Genomic DNA, 26,640 nt, shown 5'->3' with positions numbered 1-26,640 from the left:
AATATGGTCAGCCCGGACAAGGAATAACATATATATGCTGTTCCCGTTTGATTGTATAAGTGCTGACGGAGTGATAAGAAAATTAATATCGACAATCAAATATCAAATACGACCAGAACAGTAGAGATGTCACGAAGTAGTTTCCAGTTTTTTTTTTTTAAGTGTAATCATTTCATATTTGTTTGAAATATGTTGGGATGTGGGGAAAAAAATTATGATTGTATATAAATATAATATAATAATTCTAGTCGAAATTCATTAAATCAGATTTACTAGTAGTTCTAAATTATAAAGCATTTGTATGGATAAGTAATCAGAATTTTTATTGAATTATTTATTTCAGATAATTTATTTTTGAAATGAGAATTAAATATATATATAAAAAAAAACTAAATAGCATGTCTGATATATATATATATATATATATATATATATATATATATACCCTTTTTGATAATCTGAGACGCACGGAACCAAGCATTGAGACTGACTCGTGGAACGCGAAAAAGTCAGCTTACGTGGGTCTATGCGACTGCAAAGCCTTGAAAGATAAAAAGTCAAACCACATGTGTTTTGCAAATTGCTCTTTTCAAAACAGAAGCCTCACCATTTGTATTTCGTTTGGCAACAGTGTCGTTCATTCGCCTATATATACCCCCTCATAGTCCATGTCTAGAAACACCCAAACAATCAGACAGGGCGAACAATATCGACCTCCCGCCATCTGAAACGCTTATTAGCTATCTTTTTCCTGAGAGACAGACACAGAACAGAGCTTATTGTAAGCTTCAGAGTTCATAAATGCCAAGGAAGGGAATGAGGAGCATCTGGTTTCACTCCAGAGCGCCGTCGTTCTCGGTCTCTCGCCACTCCTCACCAGCAAGACCCTCCTCCGTCTCAACCCCTAGCCGCACCCTCTCGGACACCATGACCGAGCAGAGCATCGAGGCCGCAGCCGCGTTGGTCACGAAATGGGACCCGGAGAGCTCCACGTACGCCAAAGTCACGTCGCTCTTCTACGAGAGCAAAGCGGAGGCCATGGAGTTCATCAAGTGCGTGAACGACCTCCAGAAGGCCATGCACGCCTTGGTCTCAGGGAACTCCACGTCGGACAGGCTCGTCCACGCCCAGAACCTGATGCAGATCGCCATGAAGAGACTCCAGAAGGAGTTCTACCAAATCCTCTCCATGAACCGGGCCCATCTGGACCCGGAATCCGTCTCTGCCAGATCCTCACGCACCTCCGCGAGATCAAGCATTTCCGATTATGAGGACGACGAAGACGTGCGCACCGCCGGTGATGCCATCGACGAGGTCGAGGAGTTATCCTCCATTGCCATGGCGGACTTGAGATCCATAGCCGAATGCATGATCTCCGCCGGCTATGCCAAAGAGTGCTTGAGTATATACAAAATCATCAGAAAATCGATAGTTGACGAAGGCATTTACCGTCTCGGCGTGGAGAAACTGAGCTCCTCGCAGATCAACAAGATGAACTGGGAAACGCTGGAGATGAAAATCAGGAGCTGGTTGAGCGCAGTGAAAATCTCCCTGAAAACGCTCTTACACGGGGAGAGAATTCTCTGCGACCACGTCTTCGCTAGCTCTGACTCCATCAGAGAGTCTTGCTTCGCCGATATCTCCAAAGAAGGCGCTATTCTTCTGTTCGGATTCCCCGAAGCCGTTGCCAAAAGCAAATCTCCCAAATCTCCCGAGAAAATATTCCGCGTGCTCGACATGTACACCGCCATTTCGGAGAACTGGCCGGAGATCGAGTCCATCTTCGCGCTCGAATCCACCGCCACCGTCCGATCCCAAGCCCTCGCATCGCTGATCCGGATCACCGAGTCGGTGCGCGCAATGGTATCGGATTTCGAGTCAACGATCCAGAAGGACTCCCACTCCAAGTCGCTCGTCCGTGCCGGCGGGGTTCACCCGCTGACGCTCGACGCGATGAACTACCTCTCGAACCTCGCCGATTACAGCCACATCCTCGAAGATATTTTCGCCGAGTGGCCTCCGCCGCCGAGATCGTCGCTTCCGGAATCTTACTTCGATACTCCACAGTCCGATGACTCTCAGGCACCGGCGATTTCATTGCGCATGGCATGGCTAATCCTCGTGCTTCTGTGTAAGCTTGACGGCAAAGCCGAGCATTACAAAGACGTATCTCTCTCCTACATATTCCTAACCAACAATCTTCAACACGTGGTCTCCAAGGTCCGTACCTCGAATCTGCAGTACCTTCTCGGCGACGAATGGATCACGCGGCACGAAGCGAAAGCGAGACAATTCGCGACGAATTACGAGCGGTTAGCGTGGGGCAAGGTGGGGGCGTCACTGCCGGAGAATCCAACGGCCGTGATTTCGCCGGCCGAATCAAAGGAGATCTTCAGAAAATTCAATTCCAGCTTCGAGGACGCGTGTCAGAAGCATAGAACGTTCGTCGTATCGGACCCGAAACTCCGAGACGAAATCAAGGTGTCCCTAGCGAGAAAGCTCGTGCCGGTTTACAGGGAATTTTACGAGACGCATAGGCTAACCGTGGGAGGAGAGAGGAATGTGGGGTCATATGTCAGATTTGCCCCAGAAGATGTGGGTAATCACCTATCGGACTTGTTCTTTGGGACAACTGAGTCGGTTAGTAGCCCTTCCTCTTCGTCGTCCTCGTCTCATCGGCGGCGTTCACTGTTTAGACCATAGAAACTTACACCGTTACACGGCGATTTTGTCATTTTAGTCGCCATTTTTTCCCGATTATTTGGAGCTGTATATGCCGTTCCCCGCCACTTATATGCCGTTCGCCTCTTTCAGTGCTGATGACTGATGTGCACGAGAGCGACTTTTTGAAGTCGTTTTGTACTTTGTATTTGATTGTACGTACATTTTCGTATAGAACCAATGTACATTCCTTTTATACTATAAATTTATAATACGGAAGCTCTTCTTTAACGACCCAGTAATAATAATGCTATTAAATGTTGTTTTGACATTTTGAGGAACCCATTTTCGTATATTGATAACTTAATAAAGAAGGAAACTTTAGAAGTCAATTGATTGTTTTGATATTTAACATCTCAATAACGTGCTTTTAGAGATCCTGATTCAAAACTTGTTTCCTAGTTATTGATGAACTTGAAACTATAATGAGAGCTAAGCAAAATAACTATGTGAAACAAGCCAGTGATTCGCATTGTCTCGGTTCTCATTTTCATTCAATTTGTAATATAATAAGAATGTTTAGTGCTACTTGTTATGTGCTTGAAAATATTATAAAAGATTGATCCACTTACTCTCAAGGTGAGGATTCTAACCCTACTTATAAAATGATTACTTCATTTTAATTCATATTCATTTTACATTTTATAAAGGAAAACCATAGGTATTATTGATTTTTTTTGCCAACATTTGTAGCAAAAATCTCAAGATATCTTGAATGCTATGCAAATAGTTTCTAATGCAAAAACATTTATTCAAAAGTTGAGAGATGAAAATTGAGACAATTTGTTTAAGAAAATACTCTCTTTCTCCAATCAATTTGAAATTGACATTCTAGATTTTAGTGCTCGTTTTATTGAAGGTCGAGGTCATTGCCAGCGGGATTACATCACAATGGCGCATCATTATCATTTTAACATATTTAATACTACGATAAACATATGAAATAATTGTCATTGATGGTAGAGACAATAAAGGAGACTGCACTTGAAGCAGTGATGAAAAAATAAGAAAATGATTGTCTAGTTGAGAAAGTTGTGATTGACTGGGCAGTAGGTAAGGATGTGATTCGCCGGAATATGCTGTAAATCTGGAAACTGATTTGAATGGTGACAGTCAAAGAGTTAAACAAAGAATAGTTCAAATTTGCATGGAATAAATTTCTCATGTATCTATGAAATTGTTTTGTCAGAGCAACATACCTTCTTTTTTTTTCTTTTTTTTTTTTTTGAAGTGAACTGAATGTGAGAGTGTGCAAAAACAACCTTTAACAAAAAAATCATTGAAAAAGAGACTGACAAACAAAGTTTAAAGTTTATTTCTTTAGGATAAGAAACTAGTAAAAATAGCTACTTATCCAAAAAAAAAAAAAAGAAACTGGTAAAAATAGTTCAAAGCTCAAAGGTTACAACATGTGAAAATACAATTCAAACAGTCTTTTAAAAAAATAAAACTGTAAAAAAGAGCTAATATTTTTTTTTGTTGTTGTGTAATTCTGGTTAAATTTGTATAAAATAAAATAATAATAATAATAAAAAACCTAACCTAAGCAAAGCCTGTCACCGTCACTTCACTCAATACTGCCCTTTAATTTTCTTGCTATTTGTTAGACTAAAATATTTATACATCTAATTTCTAACAATTGGGTTTATTTTTATTGCCAGTTGCTTCATTTCTTATCGAAAATATATCACTAAATAGTGAAAAATCCATTGCTATATATATTGACTTATAAAAAGGACACTATCCCTATCCCTATCCCTACAACATGCATGTTATACCCATTTACCTTCTTATCATTAAAGCAAGATACAAAAGAAAGAAACATCATTATTCTCACATAAAGATAAAAGATTTGCAAATCCCACGTGGACAAATGCTTGACTTGTTTTAATTATTTCTCTTAAAAAGTTCAATTGTTTTTTAACAATTGGGAGGGCCATGACCCATTGAAGTATCAACTTGACTTTGCCCCTAGCCTAAAATGTAAATTCTTTACGATTTCAAACCACCATTTTTTAAATTAAGACTAAACACTTTTTACGATTTTGTTTAAAAACACATGTTTGGTCTACAAAATTACGAAGACTATATTAATATCCGCATTTTCTCCCCACTTGAAGGGAAATAGGATACCCTCCAGTTTATAATGGACTAAATAGGATCATATTCCACTTGCAAGCCACTTGCATTCACTTTTCTAAATTTTATCTAAAATATCTAACAAATGCTACTTTTCTCTATTTTAGCTAAAGACTTTTCAAATTCACTCTACCTCTAATTAATTAGTCCTTCTCTATAACATTTAATACTTTTCTGTCCTCTCTTAATTAATGATATAGAGAGAAAAACTTTATTAAAGAAAAGAAGAAATAAGTCCCCGAGAGGGTAGCTCAATCGGTAGTGGGCCACGCCTCATGAAGCGAATGTCACTAGTTCGAATCTCCCCATTCTCTTGTGTGGACATATCAAAAATAAATAAATAAATAAATGTATAAAAAGAAAAAAAAAAAAAAACACTTTTGCGTAGTACTAAGCATTGTAGTTCAAATGCATTTATTTTATATCGGAAAATAACTAAGAACATATTAGAGATTGTGTTGAAAAATAGAGTTTTTAAAGTTAAAAATAATTTTTAAGCTTTTTTTAAAGTTTGTGTTTTGCGTAACTTTCTAAGTATTAAAGAAAAAAAAAAACTTTTTAAATTTCATAACCTAGTCCAAACATGCAGTCTCCATTAACAATGGAGTTGTTTGACAATGGCCCATAATTCTTCTTCAATTTTTTTAACTCAGGTCGTAATATTCTTACTTTTTACATTACATCAATAATTTTTTATTATTATTTAAATAAAAAAACACAACAAAATATTTTTCTTTTTTATTTTTATTTTACTAAACATTCTTACTTTATTTTACATTTCCACGTCAATCAACTTTGTTACTGTTTCAAGCCTCTAGACAATTTCGGTCCAACACCAAACAGCCCCCAATGGTCCCGTACGTCTCCATTTACTGCTTACGAAAATTCGGCGGAATTAGAACTTTCAGACATGCATGTCCTTCGTGCCAGTTGCAATTTAATGTGCAAAGTTCAATTAAAGATGATTAAATGCAAGCTTTTCAAGTGGGCAGTTTGGGTCCGTGGTGGGAGAATTTTATTTTCTTTATATTCTTTTTTCTGCCATGGAATTCGTCTGCATGTAAATGAAGGTGTTTCAGAAGTCAGAAGTCTTCGTTTATGACGACCGCCAAATCAAAGGCAACCTTAAAGTATTTGGGCGGCACCAACGAAGTTTCATAATCTTATTACGTTACGTCGCCATCGATTGGATACATGCATGCGTCACAAAAATCAACATCAACAGCTTTCGTTTACGTGTACGCTGTCGTTTTTGTGTACCTGTACACGTGGCATGCGTTTCAGAGAAGAGAGATTATTATTATTATTATTTTTTTTCCCTTTTACGAAACACCATGAAGATCCCTCCGAAAGCGAAATGATTGAATTAATTAATTAGCTTAAATCTTAATTAAAGCATTAATAAATAAAACTCAAAATATAAAACATTAACAAAATACTTAAAAATTGTTTTCAAATTTATTTCAATTAACAATTATAAAGAGAAAAAAAAATAGCCTCTTCAGCAAATAAGCAAATAATTTCTTTAGAGTTGTATGTGTTCCAAAAAGTCGTTGTGAGGTCTGTTTTTCTATAAACAGATATCGTTAAGCAATGTGGTCATGAAGGCAAAGCTGTCATGGCTAGCTTATACCATTTTCTCATTTCAATATCAAGTATGTAACTTTTTTCTTGGTCTCCTCTTTTTTTTTTTTTTTAATGCCTTAAAAATAAAATGGGACTTTTCATCGACTTCAGACCTAACTAGCTACCTAACTATGAAACCATCTAAGAATAAAACGTTTTAAGATGCTAAAGAACCAATTAGAGGAGGGATTGGGATTTGGGAAGACCCCTCCAACTCTTCCATTTTTTTTGAATTATGCAGCGATAAGTTTGATGATGCTCAAGCTCTACAATGATTCTTATTTGTCTTTTCTCTATATTTGCTTTTGGCAATCTATAGGAGTGAAGTTTTTTTTGCGTTTTTGGGTTTCAAGTCCTTTTTAGTCATTTTCTAAGATTCTGTTTACATAAAACCTTAAAAATAAGGATCTTAAATCTTCGGTTTGTCTTTCGTTTTCTCTCTAGTTTTTTATTTTTTATTTTATTTTTTTATGAGCAAATCATCAACCGATATTGAATCAATTATCAAACATATAAAAGAATTGTCACCGATGGTAGAGGCAATAAATGAGACTGTGGTTGAAGTAGTGATGGAAAAACAAGAAAATGATTGTCTAGTTGAAAAAGTTGTGATTGACTAGGCAGTAGGTAGGGATGTGATTCACTAGAAAATGCTGTAAATCTGGAAACTGATTGAAACGGTAACATTCAAAGAGTTCAACAAAGCATAGATCAAATTTGCATGGAATAACTTTCTCATTGTATCTATGAAATTGTTTTGTCAGAGCAACATGCCATATTTTTATGCAATGAATAAAGAAGAAGTATTGGTATAGAAAAATAAAAAATAAATAAAGTTCAGGGAAGCACTGCAGCATTCCCAATGTTTAAAGAAGTAGCTATAGGTGACTTTTTGTAGTTTTATATATATATATATATATATATATATATATATATATATATATGAAGAAATGAGTTAGAGCATTCTCAATTAATGGAGGAGCCAAATTTTTATGCAAAATAGCTCTTCAAAACTCAATTTTATCTAATTTAGCTAATGAATTTTTAAATGCATCCACATCCGATTAGCTATATTTTTATCTATATCATTTAAATATTATTAAAAGTGATAAAATTTTTGGGAAAAAGAGAACATGCAGAGAAAAAGTAGGAAAAGATTTGAGAAAAAAAGAAAACAGGTGAGAGAAACAATAAAAAATAAAATAGCTCCCTTAAAAAATGCTGTTATATTTAGCTTTTTGTTTTTTTAACTCTTCCAATCAAATATTTATTTTGCATTTTCTTTTGGTTAATTCAATGTAGGTGATTTTTTAAACATTTGAAGAGTCATTTTAAATAAAAGTAACATTTGACTTTTCCATTGAAAATGCTCTTAGAGCATTCCCAATGGAGGAGCCATATTTTTATGTAAAATGGCTTTTCAAAACTCACTTTTATCTAGTTTAGCTAAGCCATTTTTAAATGTCTCTACATCCGATTAACCATATTTCTATTTATTCTATTAAAATATTATTAAAAGTAAGAAAAGTTTTGGGAACAAAAGAACATGTGAGATGAAAAATGGGAAAAAGAGAACATTCAGAGAAAAAGTAGGAAAATATTTGGAAAAAAGAGAAAACATGTGAGAGAAACAATAAAAAATAAAATAGCTCCCTTAAAAAATGCTGCTACATTTAGCTTTTTTTTAGCTCTTCCAATCAAATATCTATTTTACATTTTTGTTTGGCTAATCAAATGTAGGGATTTTTTTAAACATTTGAAGAGCTATTTTAGATAAAAGTAACATTTGGCTTTTCCATTGGGAATGGAGGAGCCATATTTTTATGTAAAATTGTTTCTTAAAACTCACTTTTATCTAGTTTAGCTAAGCCATTTTTAAACGTCTCTACATCCGATTAGCTATATTTCTATCTATTCTATTAAAATATTATTAAAAGCAATAAAAGTTTTGAAAAAAAAGAGAACATGCAGAGAAAAAGTAGGAAAAGATTTGAGAAAAAAAAGAAAATAGGTGAGAGAAACAATGAAAAATAAAATAGCTCTCTTGAAAAGTGCTGCTACATTTAGCATTTTTTTTAGCTCCTCTAATCAAATATCTATTTTACATTTTCTTTTAGCTAATCCAATGTAGGGGGTTTTTTAAATATTTAAAGAGCTATTTTAGATAAAAGTAACATTTAGCTCTTCCATTGTGAATGCTCTTATAGGGTGTTTGTTTCTAGTTATCTTCCACACATTTAGCTTCCTATCATTCAAGCAAGATACAACAGATAAAAACATCATGATTCTCAGATAAAGATAAAAGATTTGCAAGGGCCACGTGGACAAATGCTTGACTCGTTTTAATCATTTATCTTAAAAAGTCCAATTATCTTTTAACAATTGGGAGGGCCATATATAAAGAATAAAAGAGTTCTTGCCACTGGCGTAAAAAGTGAATCTTTACGTCTTTAAACCACATTTTTCAAACCATCTTTTTTTAAATGCACTATCAAACAAAACATTTTCTACGATTTTGTTTAAAAATATATGTTTGGTCTATGAAATTGTGAAGACTATATTAATATTTGCATTAATGCTACAGATGCAAATATTACGGATTTTCCCTATATATATATATAGAGAAAATCCGGAATAAAAATGTTCTTGCAACTAGCGTAAAAAGTGAATCTTTACGTCTTCAAACCACCTTTTTCAAACCATCTGTTTTTTAAATGCACTATCAGATAAAACATTTTCTACGATTTTGTTTAAAAATATATGTTTGGTCTATGAAATTGTGAAGACTATATTAATATCTGCATTAATGCTATGGATGCAGATATTACGGATTTTCCCTATATATAGAGAAAATCTATTAAAAAAAAAAGACTATAAAAAGTCGCCTGCAACAACAGCATCTCTAATCAATGAGAATGGTACAATGCTACATTGTGTAGGAAACCAAAAGGCAAAACTGTCATGGCTTATACCATTTTCTCCCGTCAGTATCGTGTATCTAACTTTTTTCTTGGTCTCTTTCTTTCTTTTTTTTATTTTTATTTTTTTTTATTTGTTTATTTTGTTAATGCCTTGAAAATAAAATGGGGCTTTTCATGGACTTCTGACCTACCTAGCAACCTAACTATGAACTTATGAAAATACCATTTTTGTCTTTTGATTATTTTGTTTTTCCTAGTTTTGAATGATGAAAGGAAAATTTAAGAGCCTTGCTTAATTTATAAGAGAGAACTTGACGTATTTGGAAATAGAGTAATGCAAGAAGTTTTCATTATATTCTTCTTGTATCATTTTAAAATTGATATGACCTTAAAATCATCATTTGATTTGTAATAGATCACTATTAGATTTTGACCAAATTGTAATTTTATAGCCACATCAATTTTGGAGAGACACAAGAAAAATATGAAAGTATCTTCTAGCATTACTCATAGAAATATGATCAACTAGAGTCTAGAAAGGGTAATTCTTGGCACCTTTTTGCCAAATGCCATAGATGGATGAATATTAATAGGGTTACTTTAAATTTGAAAAGGGTTTGATTCTAATTAAATCTTCATCAACTTGATTACCGTAGGCTTAATTTCACAATTTATGTCAGCATGTCGTTTAATTGTGTGGTAGTGTTCGCGCGCGGGGTGATAGAAAGTCAGATTTTTCTAAAAGTCAGATTTTGTTTAAAAAATAGCCTCTTCAGCAAATAATTTCTTAAGAGTTGTATGTGTTCCAAAAAGTCGTTGTGAGGTCTGTTTTTATATAAACAGATATCGTTAAGCAATGTGGTCATGAAGGCAAAACTGTCATGGCTAGCTAGCTAGCTTTTACCCTTTTCTCATTTCAATATCAAGTATGTAACTTTTTTCTTGGTCTACTTCTTTTTTTTTTTTTAATGCCTTGAAATAAAATGGGACTTTTCATCGACTTCTGACCTAGCTAGGTACCTAACTATGAAACTATCAAAGAATAAAACGTTTTAAGATGCTAGAGAACCAATTAGAGGAGGGATTGGGAAGACCCCTCCAACTCTTCCTTTTATTTTTTTGAATTATGCAGTGGTAAGTTAATTTGGTGATGCTCAAGCTCTACAATGATTCTTATTTGTCTTCTCTTTATATTTGTTTTTAGTAGTGATCTACGAGAGTGAAGTTTTTTTTTTTGTTTTGTTTTTGTTTTTGGGTTTCAAGTCTTTTTTAGCCATTTTCTAAGATTTTGTTTACACAAAACCTTAAGAATAACGATCTTAAATCTTAAAAGAATTGTCACCGATGGTAGAGGCAATAAATGAGACCGTGGATGAAGCAGTGATGGAAAAACAAGAAAATGATTGTCTAGTTGAGAAAGTTGTGATTGATTGGGCAGTAGGTAGGGATGTGATTCACTAGAATATGCTGTAAATCTGAAGACTGATTGAAACAGTAACATTCAAAGAGTTAAACAAAGCATAGATCAGATTTGCATGGAATAAATTTTTCATTGTATCTATGAAATTGTTTTGCCAGAGCAACATGCCCTATTTTTATGAAATAAATAAAGAAGAAGCATTGGTATACAAAATAAAAAATAAATAAACTTTAGGGAAGTATTATAGCATTCTCAATGTTTAAGGAAGTAGCTGTAAGTGACTTTTTGTGGTTTTTTTTTGTAGTTTATATATATATATATATATATATATATATATATATATATATAAAGAAATGAATTATATATAGGGTGTCTGTTTCTAGTTATCTTCCACACATTTAGCTTCCTATCATTCAAGCAAGATACAACAGATAAAAACATCATCATTCTCAGATAAAGATAAAAGATTTGCAAGGGCCACGTGGACAAATGCTTGACTCGTTTTAATCATTTTTCTTAAAAAGTCAAATTATTTTTTAACAATTGGGGGGGGCCATATATATATATATATATATATATAAGGAATAAAAGTGTTCTTGCCACTAGCGTAAAAAGTGAATCTATATGTCTTCAAACCACCTTTTTCAAACCATCTATTTTTAAATGCACTACCACACAAAACATTTTCTACGATTTTGTTTAAAAATATATGTTTCGTCTATGAAATTGTGAAGACTATATTAATATCTGCATTAATCCTATGGATGGAAATATTACGGATTTTCCCTATATATATAGAGAAAATCTGAAATAAAAGTGTTCTTGCCACTAGCTTAAAAAGTGAATCTTTACGTCTTCAAACCACCTTTTTCAAACCATGTTTTTTTAAATGCACTATCAGATAAAACATTTTCTAGGATTTTGTTTAAAAATATATGTTTGGTCTATGAAATTGTGAAGACTATATTAATATCTGCATTAATGCTATGGATGTAGATAACTAGATATTACGGATTTTCCCTATATATAGAGAAAATCTATTAAAAAAAAAAAAAACTATAAAAAGTCGCCTGCAACTACGTCTCTAAACATTGAGAATGGTACAATGCTACATTGTGTAGGAAACCAAAAGGCAAAACTGTCATGGCTTATACCATTTTCTTCAGTCAATATCATGTATCTAACTTTTTTCTTGGTCTCTTTCTTCCTTTTATTTTTTTATTTTTATTTATTTTTATTTATTTTTATTTGTTTATTTTGTTAATGCCTTGAAAATAAAATGGGGGCTTTTCATGGACTTCTGACCTACCTAGCAACCTAACTATGAACTTATGAAAATACCATTTTTGTCTTTTGATTATTTTGTTTTTCCTAGTTTTGAATGATGAAAGGAAAATTTAAGAGCCTTGCTTAATTTATAAGAGAGAACTTGACGTATATGGAAATAGAGTAATGAGAGTTTTCTCTCTAGGCTGGGTCTGCAACCTAGAGGAGGAGTACAATTTTCTCAAATCCTTGACGGGATTGTGAGGGGTCATTCCAGAAGACTGTATAACCATTGTTTTGAAGGATGGTTGATGATTTAACCTCAAGGTGGGGAAACTTCACGTTGATAGAAGAGGAAGGGGCCGTAGACGAGGTATCGGAGGAGGAATTCAATGACATTGAGATTAAGGGGCAAGATTGTCTTGTGGGGAGATTGATGTCAAATCAGAATATTGTTAAGGAGACTTTATGAGCGAAGATGATCAGGAGTTGGATGCCGTCTGGTTCAACGATCTTCAAGGTGTTGGGGGACAATATCTTTCTCATTGAGTTTGAAAACTCGTGGGATAAATCACGGGTGTTGGAAGGCCAACCGTGGACCTTCGAGGGTAGCCTGTTTTCTATATTAGAGTTTGATGGGACATCATCACCCACTGAGCTTCCATTTAACATGGCTTCTTTTTGGGTGAGAATGTATAATCTTCCATTGGCGTGTATGGGGAAAGCAATTGGCGAAAGATTGGGTTCTCATATCGGTGAAGTGGAGGAGGTGGATACTAATGAGGAGGGAGTCGGCTGGGGAAAATCACTTCGGGTGAGAGTCAAATTGAATCTGTACAAACCACTTCTTCGAGGCAGGATGCTCAAAGTTAGAGACAAAACTCGTTGGGTGGTTTTTCAATATGAAAAGATACAATGGTTTTGTTTTTCTTGCGGTATCATCTGCCATGGAGTGTCGGGCTGTCCAAAAGGGAATCAGATGAAGGTTTTGGGGGAGAAACAAAAGAAGGAATATGGTTCCTGGTTGAGGGTTTCATCCCAAAGCCGGGTTTGGGAAAAAGAGAAGTGCAAGAAAAATGTCTTCACCAAGTCTTCAGGAAGCAGTTTTGAATGAGACTTCCATGGTTTCCAGCGAACGGAGGAGCGGTCACCATCGGGACAGGGGATTGACAATCAGAGCGAAAATCGTGGGGAATCAATGCAGACAAATGGGGAAAGTTTTAATGGCTTTAATGGGGATACGTTGGAGAAGGCAAATATAACAGACAAAATTAATGAGTAGGGGAATCATATCTTGCAGCTGGGGGGAGGAGATTGAATATGGAGAATTCGGATATGGGAAGTGGCGAAGGAGTTACGAATTCTTTTAAAAAAGATACTAACAGGAGGGAAAAGGTAACGCCAAAGTCTTCAATGCACGAGGCCCACGTTGAAGGAAATATTAATTTTCCTAAGGAAAGAGACACGTCGGAAAAAGAAGTGGAAGTGGTGGGGATAATTGAGGCAGTGACGTGTCAATTGTAAAAAGGAATGCGTGTTCAAGTTGAAGGACAGCAAAAGAAGGGAACAATGACGTGTAAGAAACGTGCAAGGTTGGTGAATTCCCAGACCAAGGTGAGTTCTGCTAACCCACCAGCGAGAGTTCGTAAGGTTGATGCCCTATCAACTCCGGAGCTGTCTGATACAAATAATAAGAAAGGAAAATGGGTGGGGGACGAAAATGATGAAAAGGGGAAGGCAGCGGCTGTTGAACAGCCTCGCCGGGAATCATAAGTATTTTTAGCTGGAACTGCTGGGGGCTTGGGAACCCCTCGACAGTTCGAGACCTTCATCGTTTGGTGAAGGACAAGCGCCTCAGTTTAGTTTTCCTGATGGAAACTAAACTACAGGCCCACCGTCTTGAATCTATTAAAGTACGGTTGGGCTTTAATAATGTGTTCGTCGTGAATAGTGTGGGATGAAGTGGGGGATTGGCACTTTTTGGTTGATGGATGTTACAGTTGAGATTCAAAACTATAGCAGACGTCACGTCAATGCTATAGTGACAACAGAAGGAAACGGTCAACCGTGGAAGTTTACGGGTTTTTATGGACACCCAGAGGTGAGTCATCGGATGGAATCCTGGAATCTCCTAAGCTACCTTAGCAATTACGACCCAACTCCTTGGGTTTGTTTCGGTGATTTCAACGAAACCCTTGAAGATACCGAAAAATGGGGAGGAGGGCGAAAAGAAAGATGGCAGATGGAGAATTTCAGGGAGGCTTTAATCAAGTGTCAATTGGAGGACTTAGGTTATGTGGGACCTGATTTCACATGGTGCAATAAACAAGATGGGGGCCAATTCATCAAAGAAAGACTTGATAGGGCGTTAGGTAATTCTGGATGGCAAGATATATATCCATTCAGACAAGTCAGCATCCTGGTGTCCTGCTCTTCTGATCATGCCCCAGTGCATGTTTGGTTTCAACGAAGTCGAGAGAGTAGAAGTAAACCCAAGAGAAAGTTCCATTATGAGGTAGCATGGAATAAAAAGGAAGTTAACGATGTCATCAACCAAGTGTGGAGGGTTAAGGAAAGAAGTGGGCGGGGTTGGGATCTAGTTCTTCGGAAATTGGAAAGAAGTAAGGGCTCAACAATTAGATGGAAAAAATCAAATAGAGACCCGACGGAATCTGACACCCAGGAAAACATAGCTAAGATAAAAGATCTTCAAGTAGAGGAGGGGAAATGGAAGCTGACTAATATAGAACAACTTTAAGAGAAGACCCAGACCATGATGGAGAAGCTGGACCTAAAATGGCAGCAGAGGGCCAAGGACTGCTAGTTGATGCATGGGGACAAGAACCCCAAATATTTCCACGCATGTGCCTCTCAACGACGGAAAAAAAATTTGATTTCCTCCATTACGGACAGCGAGGGGGTGAGGTGGGATACCCCTATAGGTATCGAAACAGCTTTTGTGCAGCACTTTTCGAAGATGCTTTCTTCTTCTGGCCCTCGTGGGATTGAGACGTGCATTTAGTTGCTGCCAGGGAGGGTTACGGCAGACATGAACAGGCTACTACTGGGCGAGGTGTTGACGGAGGAAATCAACCAAGCATTATCACAAATGGTGCCTATGAAGTCGCCTGGTCCAGACTGCTTTCTAGCGGCTTTTTACTAGGATCATTGGAACCTGGTAGGGGATGAGGTAGTAATGGCGGTAAAACATTTTTTCAATACTGGTCACATTGACCCAGACATAAATTTTACATATATTACTCTTGTGTCAAAAAAGAAAAATCCTTCGGTAGTGTCCGATTTTAGACCCATTAGCCTTTGTAATGTGGTCTATAAAATTCTTGCAAAAGTGTTGGCTAATCGTTTAAAACTTATTTTACCTTCGCTTATTTCATGTAATCAATCAGCTTTTATTCCGGGCCGGTTAATTTTTGACAACATTATTGCAGCCTATGAAACTCTTCATACTATGCATACTCGCATGTATGGAATGGTGGGTTACATGGCAGCGAAGCTCGACATGAGCAAAGCCTACGACCAGGTTGAGTGGCTCTTTCTTGAAGAAGTTATGAAGAAGATGTGTTTCGAGAGTAAATGGGTTCAACTTGTAATGACCTGCGTCACAACTGTCTCATACTCTGTGATCGTTAATGGTGCTCTAGTCGGACACATAAAACCCTCAAGGGGCATCAGACAGGGTGACCCGCTATCCCCATACCTATTTATACTATGTGCAGAGGTCTTGAGTTTAATGTTATCTCTTGAAGAAAGGTTTGGTCGCTTGAAGGGGGTCCCAACCCTTTTCAAAGGGATGAGAATAAACCATTTATTTTTTTTTTCGATGACAGCCTCATATTCTGTAAGGCAACTGAACAGGAATTGAATTGTTTGAAAGCGGTGTTGGGAGCGTATGAGGAAGCATCGGGCCAGAGGCTCAATAACGACAAAACTTCGATATTTTTTAGTCGTAATACAAGCCAAGCGACTAAAGGTCGGATTCTGGTAGCTGTTGGAGTCCCGGATGCACAACAATTCGACACTTATTTGGGGCTTCCGGCACTAGTGGGCAAATCCAGAACCTGGGAATTCTAGACCCTAATGGATAGGGTAAGGAAGAGGTTATCAGACTGGAAGACTAAATTCTTATCGCACGTTGGGAAGGAGGTCCTTATCAAAGCGGTGGGGTCACAAGGAAAATGATAAGAAGATACATTGGATGAGTTGAGAGAGAATGGGTCGCGCAAAAAATTTGGGAGGTTTGGGCTTTCGGGACTTGATTTATTTTAATAAGGCTCTTTAGCCAAACAAGGATGGTGACTTATGCAATATCCGGACAGTTTGGCAGTGAAGATCATCAAGGCGAAGTTCTTCCCCTCTTGATCTTTCTTGTCAGCAAATTTGGGCAATAAGCCTTCATTTGCATGGAGGAGCCTTTTGGCAGGGAGGGAACTGCTCCAAGAAGGATTGTTTTGGCGTATAGGCAATGGGAGATCTGTTCGGATCCATGGAGACAGATGGATCCCTTTACCAATCACATATTCCCCACAGACGTGCAGTCCTTTTATTTGGGAGAATGCTCTGGTGGCTGATTTAATAGAAGATAACCTGGTGCAATGGAATAGGACTCTCATATTTCAGAATTTTGGTGAGGAGGAAGCTACGGTAATCTGCAATTCACCACTAAGTAGATACCATCATGAAGACAAGCATATTTGGCGGGAAACGAACTCGGGCGAATTTTCGGTGAGGAGTGCACACCACCTTGAGAAGGAAAGACAAGCAAGAGCAAATGGAAAATGTTCAGAGGGAGGGAACCCGTGCTGTCTGGAGCTTGAAGATTCCACAATCAGCTAAAGTATTCCTATGGAGGGCATGTAATAAAATTCTCCCCACAAAAGATAACCTCAAGCAGAGGCATGTTCTAGCGGATGATACATGTATTTTTTGTTGCAATGCCATTGAAACCACCCATCATATTCTATGCGATTGCCCATCATCCCAGGATGTCTGGTGTGCAAGCGGCAGCAAGCTTCAAAAGCGTATATCAGGAGGAGATGATTTTTACGTGCTGGTGGAAAACATGATGGAGATCCTAAAAGGAGATGACATGGAGGTGTTTGCCATCATAGCAAAGAAGATTTGGAAAAGAAGAAATGACGTGGTGCATGGGCAACCATTCTCTCATCCAAGTGCAGTAGTGAAACAAGCCATAGATCACCTTCAGCTGTATCGCAAGGTGAATGGGAAGTAGGAGGAAGCTCTAGAGACTACCTTACCGATCAGACAAAGATGGGAAGCACCACCATCGGGGTTCTACAAGATTAACTGGTATGTTGCGATAGACCAAGGTGAGATGCGTATGGGAGTGGGGGTAATTATTTAAGACGAGAGGGGGAAAATTATTACAGCATTAAGTCAACCTATTGCGGACCGCCATGAACTAGCTGCTGCAGAAGCAATGGCCGCGTTGAGGGCAGTGGAGTTCTGTAGGGAGGTGGGAGTTCACGATACCATCCTGGAGGGGGACTCACTATTGGTAGTAAAGGCGATCAGAGACCACAACCAAAGTTGGCTTAGATATGGTCAGATCATTGCTGATATTAAGGGGTACTACAGTCTCTTAACCAATGGAGTATACGACATGTCAAGTGAGAGGCTAATTTGGCAGCACATGGATTGGCAAAGTTTGCAATAAGGAGTTTAGATACCCAAGTATGGTTGGAAGAGACCCCTAGTTGTATCTCAGAAATTGTGTTTTTAGAGCAGATGGCTCTAATGTTGTAAGGCTTATGCCTGAACTTTTTAAGTTTTTTGAATGAAATGGTAATCATTTCCCTCAAAAAATAGAGTAATGCAAGATGTTTTCTTTATATTCTTCTTGTATCATTTTAAAATTGATATGACTTTAAAATCATCATTTGATTTGTAATAGATCACTATTAGATTTTGACCAAATGGTAATTTTATAGCCACATCAATTTTGGAGAGACACAAGAAAGATATGAAAGTATCTTCTAGCATTAGTCATAGAAATATGATCAACTAGAGTCTAGAAAGGTTAATTTTTGGCACCTTTTTGCCAAATGCCATAGATGGATGAATATTAATAGGGTTACTTTAAATTTGAAAAGGGTTGGATTCTAATTAAATCTTCATCAACTTGATTACCGTAGGCTTAATTTCACAATTGGTGTCAGCATGTCGTTTAATTATGTGGTAGTGTTCGCGCGCGGGGTTATAGAAAGTCAGATTTTTCTAAAAGTCATGGTTCTAAGATACTTTACTTACATAATTATGCAGGTTTAGGTGATATTTATGGGAAACAAATTAAATAAATAAATTAGAATGTGGCAAAATTAAAGATAAAGTTTTTCTTTAACTCACTCTTAGGCGTGGGCAGATTAACCATTTACCACCTACCGACCGACAAACGACTTTCGGCGGTCGGTAGACGGAATAAAAATATTGTTTTGACATCAGTTTGGTTCGATAGGTGGTATAATTTTTTTTTTCTTTGGTTAACCGATTTTTTAAGTAAAATTTGAATTTTATTTATTAGATTTCTTTATTGTTTTGTCCAATTAATTTGTGGTTGTACTTTTGTTCCGTGTTCCATAAATTTACTATTTCATTCATTTATAAAATATATGCTTTACTAATTTTGTAGTTACAAGGAAGTTGATAAATCTTAAGATAAAAACTTTTAACCGACAATTAACTGACTTAACCTACCACCTATCAACCGACTAACCGATTAACTAAAAAAGTCGAAACTATTCATTGAAAATGCCCTTATCGACACCGATCGAACCGGTACCCACCCCTGCTCAATCTATTAAACAAACGTGCGTTCAAACTTCACATGTTCTATTAAAAATGTATGTGACATGTATTTTGGGTTTAGTAGCTAGACTAGGTTATTAATCCGCAAATATTATTTTGGACAATTTAATTTTGGAAGAACTAAAGTCAATTGCTTTGGCTAGAATTAAATTTGGTGGAAGTAAATTAATAGATAAAGCGAAAGCTTCTCAAGTTGAACTTCCTTTCCAAACATGATAAAACACCTAGGGCAGGGGAACCATTTAGGGGATAGGTGCTAGGATTGACTTATTAGGTTGATGGTTTATGGATGATAAGGGAAAATGTTATTAAGACTTCTCCACTTGAAGTAGGAGTGCCACTTGCACATTAAGTGTTTGATAAAATTATCCAATGACCTTTCCTCTTGCTAATTAATAATATTGCTGGAATAAACACCTACTCCTACTTACCATAACAACTATGTACCGATTCTTAAGATAAAGACAATTAGATCCATACTAATCCTAAGATCAAAACAACTAATATATATATATATGACGTGATAAGGTGAACTAATCTTCTCTTGGCGTGACTAGTGCATTTGAATGTGGAACACCCCAAGAGTTTTTTTTTTAATGAGTATTCCAAGATCTTCAGTGAATTAAAGTGTTGATTAAGTGATTAAATTTAACATTTATTCCATCCTCTAGTCACTCAACACTCAACACTTAACCTTTATTCCAAGACCGTTATTTTACCTTTATAAATTTAATCACTTAAATTTATTACAACCTACAGTCAGTGAGCACTTTAATGGTTTGATGAGTTAAAGTGTTGATTTAGTGATTAAATTTACTTTTTCTTATTAGCTTAAGCTTCTGGGACGAGTGTTAATTCAACATGGTATCAAGACCAAAGGTATTCAGAATAAACTTTAACTCCGTCAAATCATCATCTTATTAAATTAAATATTTCCCGTGAATATCGTTTTTGTTTGGGGTTTGTATAAGTTTTGGCTTGGAGGGATGGCCTTGGCTCTTGGCCCTTGGCCCTTGCACGTATAGTGGTTCGAATTTTGTGCCATGAGGGGATAAACGGAAGCATTGCCATTAAAAAAATATGGTTGATAGAAAATGTTAAGCAGAGAGGGTTGATTTTTTATAGGTTTAATTTCACTAATTTAACTATTCAAATTAAGAATATAAGGATTGAAATGACGTCTCAATATGAAAATGTAAGAAGAAAAAAAAAAGTGAGTCAATTGACTGCAGGAGAGAAAGTGAAAGAAGATTTCCAATTACACGTGTGATTGGAATATACAACGATCGAGTTATAACCAGAAATTTTGGATATAAAATTTTCTTGAGCACATGCAAAAACGTGACTTATGTACAGAAATATAAATGAAAATTCTTATGAAATATAATAATTTAAAAAGTGTTCTGAAAATAAAAATAAAACTAATTAAATATTATAAAAATAAAACTTGTATGACAATCTCTCTCTATATATATATATTCGTTTAATTGGATCACTTGAAATTTCAACTGAGCATATGATATATAGGTCATAGGTGGGTACGTATTAATGTATGTAACGTTGACATTTGGCCCACAAACCTGCACGCGCACAGAGAGAGGGTGACGGAGAAGTTTGAAAATGATGGTCGGATGGAAATATTTTGAAGTTGTTGTTATTATTATTATTATTTATTTTTTTTCAATTAAATTGCGCATTTATTAGCCTGTGAAAAATGGTAGCTTAATTATAACACGTAAAAGCCGCCAAATAGGACCATGGAAATTGCTATTTGAATGACGAAGGAGGAGGGAGAGGGGAGGGGGATACATGCATGTATTTGGTTATTGATTTACCCGGTTCACATCTAAAATTGGGATGGAAGCAACTTGTGGCAACCTTAGTCAAGCAGTGTTAAACTTGAATTCTCAAAAAAAAAAACAAAAGCAAAAAACCATAACATGTAAGCATATATACGTTAAAGTCACTGCCAATATCTTCTAGCCACGTAAGCCAACCAAACAAGCGGGAGAGGGGTGGATCGCAAACACCCTTTAATTTAGTCTCTTCTCTTTGTAGGGCGAGACAAGAGAGAGGGTGGTGGGTGGCCACCCTTCTACGATGGAGACACTAGAGAGGACTTGGCTGCAAGCCAATCCCTCCCCCCATCCCTTCTAGGTAGTAGAGTTTTTAGGATATTTGGACTATCTCAATCAATTGTGTTGAGAAATAGGATTTTTAAAGATAAAAATAGTTTTGTATAAAAAGTTTTTTTTTTTTAGATTTTCTTAAAAATAGTTTTTGACCATTTTTAAAGTAAAAAAAGTTTTTAAAAAATGCTTTTAAATTACTACAAAGTATTTTTTTAAACTCTTTAACATAATCTTAAACAGGTTCGAAGACAGCTCCTATTTGTTTTTTTTTTTTTAAAAAAAAAAATTGAGGTAGACATTTGATAATAAGCTTTGCCAAATATACCAAAATGACATTTTAAAAAAATTGTTCAACAAGAAATGCTACACTTTTTTACATAAGGAGAGGAAAAATATGAGGAATGCTACATTTACTTTTATTTTTTACATAATGTTTTTACATTCATAGGTAATTTTTAAAATGGTTATTAAATCAAAATCTAATAAAAATTTATTTCATATCCGATTATAATTTTAAAAAACACTTACAAATATAAAAAATTATGTAAAAAAATAAAAATAAACGTAACATTTTTATTTTCTAAGCGCATATAACACCGTTGATAATGAGATAAGTAGATAACCACGTCCAGCAAGACATCCATAAAAAAAAATACACCATAAAAAGAAACTGGGGAAAAGTATAACGCTAGCTGCAGGTGGTGGGTCTTTTAATAAATAAAATAATAATAAATAAATAAGAAAAGAGACCTCTTGTCTGTTTGTCGCCGATGCATTACTGCCATTACATGCCAACAAAGTGGGTCTTATTAATTCTTAAAAACAATTGTTAATTGGGTTTTTGACTCTACATTATACCAATATTAAAACTACAAGCTATCGTCTTATAGGATCTCGGTAGAAATAGGCAAAGTAGTTATTGAAAAAATATAATTTTTTACTTTAATTATAATTTTTTTCCTTTGAACTCCAACAAATTTTGCATTATATTATTTTTTTAAAAAATATTATTTACTGTAAGAAATAGTGCTAAGAAAAAGGAGGAGAGAGTAAAAGAAAGAAAATGAGAGATGACAAATACTAAATAAAATTTTTAGTGTGAATAGTAAATAGGCTACTCAGTCTATTTATTGTTCACACTAGATAAAAAAAAAATTAAATTATCTATTCTGCTAGAAAAAAAAAAAAAAAAAAAACATAATAGTCAGATTTGAGTACTATTATTAGATATTTGGGTATTTTGGAGATGCTTTTAAAGCATTCCTAGCAGTTTCACCAAATTTTACTCACCAAATTTAATTGCTCTTAGAGAAAAATGAGTTGTTTAATCAATAGGTGAGTGAATAATAATTTTTAAATTTGGTTAATATTGTCCACCTGAATACTTAATTTTGTTAAAGTAGTGAGATTAAAAAGTAGACATTTACGTCATTTTGTTTACATTATCTCACCAAAATAAGCAAAAAAAAAAAGAAAAAAAAAGAAAAAAAAAAAAAGATTTTAGTGATACCGCCAGAATTGGATTAAATACAGCTTACGTGGGTCTATGCGACTGCAAAGTCTAGAGTGATAAAAAAGTCAATCCACAGGTGTTCTGCAAATTGCTCTTTTCAAAACAGAAGCTTCACCATTTGTATTTCTTTTGGCAACGGTGTCGTTCATTCGTCTATATATACCCCCCTCATAGTCCATGTCTAGAAACACCCAAACAATCAGACAGGCCGAAGAAAATCGACCGCCCGCCATCTGAAACGCTTATTAGCTATCTTTTTCCTGAGAGATAAACACAGAACAGAGCTTATTCTAAGCTCCAGAGTTCAGAAACTCCAAGGAATGGAATGAGGAGCATCTGCTTTCACTCAAGAGCGCCGTCGTTCTCGGTCTCTCGCCACTCCTCACCAGCAAGACCCTCCTCCGTCTCAACCCCTAGCCGCACCTTCTCGGACTCCATGACCGAACGGAGCATTGAGGCCGCCGCGGCGTTGGTCACGAAATGGGACCCGGAGAGCTCCACGTACGCCAAAGTCACGTCGCTTTTCTACGAGAGCAAAGCGGAGGCCATGGAGTTCATCAAGTGCGTGAACGACCTCCAGAAAGCCATGCACGCCTTGGTCCCAGGGAACTCCACGTCGGACAGGCTCGTCCACGCCCAGAACCTGATGCAGATCGCCATGAAGAGACTCCAGAAGGAGTTCTACCAAATCCTCTCCATGAACCGCGCCTACCTGGACCCGGAATCCGTCTCCGCAAGATCCTCACGCACCTCCGCGAGATCAAGCATTTCCGATTATGGGGACGACGAAGACGTGCGCACCGCCGGTGATGCCATCGACGAGGTGGAGGAGGTATCCTCCATTGCCATGGCGGACTTGAGATCCATAGCCGAATGCATGATCTCCGCCGGCTATGCCAAAGAGTGCTTGAGTATATACAAAATCATCAGAAAATCGATAGTTGACGAAGGCATTTACCGTCTCGGCGTGGAGAAACTGAGCTCCTCGCAGATCAACAAGATGAACTGGGAAACGCTGGAGATGAAAATCACGAGCTGGTTGAGCGCAGTGAAAATCTCCCTGAAAACGCTCTTACACGGGGAGAGAATTCTCTGCGACCACGTCTTCGCTGGCTCTGACTCCATCAGAGAGTCTTGCTTCGCCGAGATCTCCAAAGAAGGCGCTATTCGTCTGTTCGGATTCCCCGAAGCCGTTGCCAAAAGCAAATCTCCCAAATCTCCCGAGAAAATATTCCGCGTGCTCGACATGTACACCGCCATTTACTGGCCGGAGATCGAGTCCATCTTCGCGCTCGAATCCACCGCCACCGTCCGATCCCAAGCCCTCGCATCGCTGATCCGGATCACCGAGTCGGTGCGCGCAATGGTATCGGATTTCGAGTCAACGATCCAGAAGCACTCGCACTCCAAGTCGCTAGTCCGTGGCGGCGGGGTTCACCCGCTGACGCTCGACGTGATGAACTACCTCTCGAACCTCGCCGATTACAGCCACATCCTTGAAGATATTTTCGCAGAGTGGCCTCCGCCGCCGAGATCGTCGCTTCCGGAATCTTACTTCGATACTCCACAGTCCGATGACTCTCAGGCACCGGCGATTTCATTGCGCATGGCTTGGCTAATCCTCGTGCTTCTGTGTAAGCTTGATGGCAAAGCCGAGCATTACAAAGACGTATCTCTCTCATACATATTCCTAACCAACAATCTTCAACACGTGGTCACCAAGGTCCGTACCTCGAATCTGCAGTACCTTCTCGGCGACGAATGGATCACGCGGCACGAAGCGAAAGCGAGACAATTCGCGACGAATTACGAGCGGTTAGCGTGCGCCAAGGTGGCGGCGTCACTGCCGGAGAATCCAACGGCCGTTATTTCGCCGGCGGAAGCAAAGGAGATCTTCAGAAAATTCAATTCGAGCTTCGAGGACGCGTGTCAGAAGCATAGAACGTTCGTCGTATCGGACCCGAAACTCCGAGACGAAATCAAGGTGTCCCTAGCGAGAAAGCTCGTGCCGGTTTACAAGGATTTTTACGAGACGCATAGGCTAACCGTGGGAGGAGAGAGGAATGTGGGGTCATATGTCAGATTTGCCCCAGAAGATGTGGGTAATCACCTATCGGACTTGTTCTTTGGGACAACTGAGTCGGTTAGTAGCCCTTCCTCTTCGTCGTCCTCGTCTCATCGGCGGCGTTCACTGTTTAGACCATAGAAACTTACACTGTTACACGGCGATTTTTTCGTTTTGGTCGGCATTTTTTTTCCCGATTATTTGGAGCTGTATATGCCGTTCGCCGCCACTTATATGCCGTTCGCTGCCACTTGTATGCCGTTCGCATCTTTCAGTGCTGATGACTGATGTGCACGAGAGCGACTTTTTGAAGTCGTTTTGTACTTTGTATTTGATTGTACGTACATTTTCGCATAGAACCAATGTACCTTCCTTTCATACTATAAATTTATAATACGGAAGCTCTTCGATCTTTAACGACCCAATAATAATAATGCTATTAAATGTTGTTTTGACATTTTGAGGAACAAATTTTAATATATTGATAAGGTAACAAAGAAGGAAACTTTAGAAGTCAATTGATTGTTTTGATATTTAACATCTCAATAACATGCTATTAGAGATCCTGATTCAAAACTTGTTTACTAGTTATTGATAAACTTCAAACTAAAATGGGAGCTAAGCAAAATAACTATGTGAAACAAGCCAATGATTCTCGTTGTCTCGGTTTTCATTTTTGAAATATAATAAGAATGTTTGGTGCTACTTGTTATATATGTGCTTGAAAATATTATAAAAAATTGATTCACTTACTCTGAAGGTGGGGATTCTAACTCTACTTATAAAATGATTACTTTATTTTAATTCATATTCATTTTACATTTTATAAAGGAAAACCATAGGTATTATTGATTTTTTTTGCCAACATTTGTAGCAAAAATCTTAAGATATCTTGAATGCTATGCAAACTAATGCAAAAACATTTATCCAAAAGTTGAGAGATGAAAATTGAGATAATTTGTTTAAGAAAATACTCTGTTTCTCCAATCAATTTGAAATTGATATTCTAGCTTTTAGTGCTCGTTTTATTGAAGGTCAAGGTCATCGCCAGCGGGATTACATCACAATGGAGCATAACTTGATTATTTGAAATTGACATTCTAGATTTTAGTGCTCGTTTTTTAACTCGATCATAACATTTTTATTTTTTACATTACATCAATCATTTTTTATTATTATTTAAATAAAAAAATTACAACAAAATATATATATATATATATATATATATATATATATATATATATATATATATTTTTATTTTACTAAACATTCTTACTTTAGTCCACGTCAATCAACTTTGTTACTGTTTCAAGCCTCTAGACAATTTCGGTCCAACACCAAACAGCCCCCAATGGTCCTCTCCATTTACTGCTTACGAAAATTCGGCGGAATTAGAACTTTGAGACATGCATGTCCTTCGCACCAGTTGAAATTTAATGTGCAACGTTCAATTAAAGATGATTAAATGCAAGCTTTTCAAGTGGGCAGTTTGGGTACGTGGTGGGAGAATTTTATTTTATTTTTTTTCTTTTTTCTGCCATGGAATTCGTCTGCATGTAAATGAAGGTGTTTCAGAAATCAGAAGTCTTCGTTTATGATGACCGCCAAATCAAGGCAACCATAAAGTATTTGGGCGGCACCAACGAAGTTTCATAATCTTATTACGTCGCCATCGATTGGATACATGCGTGCGTCACAAAAATCAACATCACCAGCTTTCGTTTACGTGTACGCAGTCGATTTTGTGTACCTGTACACGTGGCATGCGTTTCAGAGAAGAGAAATTATTATTATTATTATTATTTTTTTCCTTTTACGAAAACACCAAGACGATCCCTCAGAAAGCGAAATGATTGAATGAATTAATTAGCTTAAATCTTAATTAAAGCATTAATAAATAAAACTCAAAATATAAAACATTAACAAAATACTTAAAAATTGTTTTCAAATTTATTTCAATTAACAATTATAAAGGAAAAAAAAAAAAAATTGCC

General features: G+C 36.6%; 2 pseudogenes; both read left to right on the top strand.

Moving 5' to 3' along the window:
* The first annotated feature begins 801 nt into the window (after positions 1-801).
* On the top strand, positions 802-2,932 carry LOC132161947 (exocyst complex component EXO70H1 pseudogene; annotated as a pseudogene).
* A 19,860-nt stretch (positions 2,933-22,792) lies between these two features.
* Positions 22,793-25,025, top strand: LOC132162405 (exocyst complex component EXO70H1 pseudogene; annotated as a pseudogene).
* The last annotated feature ends 1,615 nt before the right edge of the window (positions 25,026-26,640 follow it).

The sequence above is a fragment of the Corylus avellana genome, chromosome 10, assembly GCF_965113065.1.
Source record: "Corylus avellana chromosome 10, dhCorAvel1.hap1.2, whole genome shotgun sequence".
Classification (NCBI taxonomy): Eukaryota; Viridiplantae; Streptophyta; class Magnoliopsida; order Fagales; family Betulaceae; genus Corylus; species Corylus avellana.
This window is presented reverse-complemented; position numbering and strand designations above follow the sequence as displayed.